Consider the following 4,506-nt stretch of genomic DNA (forward strand, 5'->3'; position numbering starts at 1 on the left):
CGGTCTATACAAGGGTGATGTACTTGAGGACAATATTATGGAAATTGAAGAGGATGTAGATGAAGACGAAATAGGAGATATGATACTGCGTGAAGAGTTTGACAGAGCACTGAAAGACCTGAGCTGAAACAAGGCACCCGGAGTAGACAACATTCCATTAGAACTACTGACAGCCTTGGGAGAGCCAGTCCTGACAAAACTCTACCGTCTGGTGAGCAAGATGTACGAGACAGGCGAAATACCCTCAGACTTCAAGGAGAATATAATAATTCCAATCCCAAAGAAAGCAGCTGTTGACAGGTGTGAAAATTACCGAACTATCAGTTTAATAAGTCACAGCTGCAAAATACTAACGCGAATTCTTTACAGACGAATGGAAAAACTGGTAGAAACCGACCTCGGGGAAGATCAGTTTGGATTCCGTAGAAATGTTGGAACATGTGAGGCAATACTAACCCTACGACTTACCTTAGAAGAAAGATTAAGGAAAGGCAAACCTACGTTTCTAGCATTTGTAGACCTAGAGAAAGCTTGTGACAATGTTCATTGGAAAACTCTCTTTCAAATTCTGAAGGTGGCAGGGGTAAAATACAGGGAGTGAAAGGCTATTTACAATTTGTACAGAAACCAGATGGCAGTTATAAGAGTCGAGGGACATGAAAGGGAAGCAGTGGTTGGGAAGGGAGTGAGACAGGGTTGTAGCCTCTCCCCGATGTTATTCAATGTGTATATTGAGCAAGCAATAAAGGACAGAAAAGAAAAGTTCGGAGTAGGTATTAAAATCCATGGAGAAGAAGTAAAAACTTTGAGGTTCGCTGATGACATTGTAACTCTGTCAGAGACAGCAAGGGACTTGGAAGAGCAGTTGAACAGAATGGACAGTGTCTTGAAAGGAGGGTATAAGATGAACATCAACAAAAGCAAAACGAGGATAATGGAATGTAGTCGAAATAAGTCGGGTGATGCTGAGGGAATTAGATTAGGAAATGAGACACTTAAAGTACTAAAGGAGTTTTGCTATTTGGGGAGCAAAATACCTGATGATGGTCGAAGTAGAGAGGATATAAAATGTAGACTGGCAATGGCAAGGAAAGCGTTTCTGAAGAAGAAAAATTTGTTAACATCGAGTATAGATTTAAATGTCAGGAAGTCGTTTCTTAAAGTATTTGTATGGAGTGTAGCCATGTATGGAAGTGAAACGTGGACAATGGTGGTGGTGGTGGTGGTGGTGGTGGTGGTGGTGGTTAGTGTTTAACGTCCCGTCGACAACGAGGTCATTAGAGACGGAGCGCAAGCTCGGGTTAGGGAAGAATTGGGAAGGAAATCGGCCGTGCCCTTTCAAAGGAACCATCCCGGCATTTGCCTGAAACGATTTAGAGAAATCACGGAAAACCTAAATCAGGATGGCTGGAGATGGGATTGAACCGTCGTCCTCCCGAATGCGAGTCCAGTGTGCTAACCACTGCGCCACCTCGCTCGGTCGTGGACAATAAATAGTTTAGACAAGAAGAGAATAGAAGCTTTCGAAATGTGGTGCTACAGAAAAATGCTGAAGATTAGATGGGTAGATCACATAACTAATGAGGAGGTACTGAATAGAATTGGGGAGAAGAGGAGTTTGTGGCACAACCTGACTAGAAGAAGGGATCGGTTGGTAGGACATGTTCTGAGACATCGAGGGATCACCAATTTAGTATTGGAGGGCAGCGTGGAGAGTAAAAATCGTAGAGGGAGACCAAGAGATGAATACACTAAGCAGATTCAGAAGGATGTAGGCTGCAGTAGGTACTGGGAGATGAAGAAGCTTGCACAGGATAGAGTAGCATGGAGAGCTGCATCAGACCAGTCCCAGGACTGAAGACCACAACAACAACAACTGTGATTTTAGTAAACTGCAAGAGCATCCAATGGAGTATCGCTTTCTGAAGGTTATAATGCACTGATAGTATTAGGGACAGAAAGTTGGTTGAAACAGGACGTTAACCACAACGAAATCTCAAGTTCAGATTGGACTATTTATCGTATGTCAGTCGTCAATGGTGGCGACGTGTTTATTACAGCAAGGATATTCGATAAAATCTAGCGAGTTTATCAAGGATTCTGATTGTGAATTAATCTGGGTGAAGTATCAAAGATCCGTCGAATATAGTAATCGGATGCTTTTACAGATTGGCTAGGTCAGGAGCTCTTGTGATAGAGCACTTTCGACAGAACTTGCAGAATATCGTTAATAAATTTCCTGATCGTGCCGTTATAAGAGGGGGTGACTTCAACTTGCCAGGTATAGACTGGCAGAGTCATGCTATCAAAACTGATGCCAGAGACAGCGATTCGTGTGACATCATTCCAGATGTTTTATCCTAAAATTACTTAGAACAGATGGTTAGGGAACCAACTCGTGAAGGTAATGTCTTAGACCTCCTGACAACAAATAGACCTGAGCTTATCGAATCGGTCAACGTAGAGGAAGGTATCAGTGATCATAAGGCTGTGACAGCGTCAATGACAACGGATCCTACAAAGAATGTTAAGAAAGGTAGGGAGAAATTTTTCCTTAGCAAGAGTGATAGGATATAAATTTCAGAGCATGTGAGCTCTCAGCATCAAATATTCGGTGATGAGGACGAAGATGTGGAGAAAAGATGGAAAAAATTCAAGGGCATCATACAATATGCCCTAGACAAGTATGTTCCGAGTAAGGTCTTAAGGGATGGGAAAGACCCACCGTGGTTGAATAGCCGTGTTAGAAAACTTCTTCGTAAACAAAGAGAACTTCATCTCTGAATCAAGAGAAATAAAAAAGAGAACTTCACCTCAGATTCAAGAGAAGTAAAAACCTGTCTAAAAAAAAGCTGAACGAAGAGAAAATTAGCATAACAAGAGCAATGAGAAAAGCGTTAAATGCCTTTGAAAGTGAAACTTTGTCAACCGATCTGAGTTTTGGTCGTATGTAAAACCAATAAGTGGGTCAAAATCATTTATTCACTCATTCAGTAATTATACTGGCACCGAAACGGGAGATAACAGAGAGGACGCCGAAATACTGAATTCGGTCTTCCGAAATTGTTTCACCGCGGAAGATCATAACACGCTCCCTCCTTTCAATCGTCTTTCGAATGTCGACATGGCAGATATTGAGATACCAGATCGCGGAATAGGAAAACAACTGCAATGGCTTAGTAATGGAAAGGCGTCAGGACCATATGAGATCAATAAGATTCTACAAATATTACGCGAAAGAAATTGCTCCCCTTCTAGCAGTAATTTACCGACGATCGCTGGAGCAACGAAGCGTACCTAGAGACTGGAAAATAGTACATGTCATTCTCGTTTTTAAGAAGAGCCTTAGGACGGATGCCCCCGTCGGAGGTTCGAGTCCTCCCTCGGGCACCGGTGTGTGTGTATTGTCCTTAGCGTAAGTTAGATTAAGTAGTGCGTTAGCCTAGGACCGATGAACTCAGCACTTTGCTTCCATAGTTATTACCACAAATTTCTAAATTTATGACAGATGCACACAATTATAGACCTATATCGTTGACATTACTCTGATGTAGAATTGTGGAACATGTTTTATGCTCAATAGTTATGGCCTTTTTTTTTTTTTTTTTTAGAATGAAAATATCCTCTATAAAAATCAACATGGTTTCCGTAAACAGAGATCTTGTGGAGCTTAGTTCTTTCTGTTTCTCCACGAGATCCACAGTGCCGTAGACAGCAGAGCTCAGGGTTGCTGCCGTGTTCCTAGAATTCAGGAAGGCATTTAACATCGTCCCACACTACCGATTAGTGATGAAAATACAAGCTTATTGAGTATCGGAGCTGATTTGGACTGGATTCAAGACTTCCTTGCAGATAGAACTCAACACGTTACCTTTAACGAAACAAAATCGACAGATATAAAGGTAATCTCCGGAGTAGCTCAAGGAAGTGTGATACGACCGTTATTGTTTACAATATATATATATATATATATATATATATATATATATATATATATTTGATTTTTACAGTAGTGCCCATTTCGCGGACAATCGGAACTTACTTTCCGGATAGCCGTCGTATATATATATATATATATATATATATATATATATATATATATATATATTTCCACTGAAAACGCTGCAGGGGGATCCTTATTGCCCCTGCAGAGTGCAGCTGGGAATTGTCACGAAGAAGGAATGGCGTGACAGTTGTGTTGAGTGGGCTACTGTAAAAATCAAAATATATATATATATATATATATATATATATATATATATATATATATCCATGTTAGAAAACTTCTTCATAAACAAAGAGAACTTCATCTCAGATTCAAGAGAAATAAAAACCTGTCTAAAAAAAAGCTGAAGGAAGAGAAAATGAGCATAACAAATATATATATAAAGCTGAACGAAGAGAAAATATATCCAGAATGAGATTTTCACTCTGCAGCGGAGTGTGCGCTGATATGAAACTTCCTGGCAGATTAAAACTGTGTGCCCGACCGAGACTCGAACTCGG

This window comes from Schistocerca americana, chromosome 2, assembly GCF_021461395.2.
Source record: "Schistocerca americana isolate TAMUIC-IGC-003095 chromosome 2, iqSchAmer2.1, whole genome shotgun sequence".
In the NCBI taxonomy this organism is placed as follows: Eukaryota; Metazoa; Arthropoda; class Insecta; order Orthoptera; family Acrididae; genus Schistocerca; species Schistocerca americana.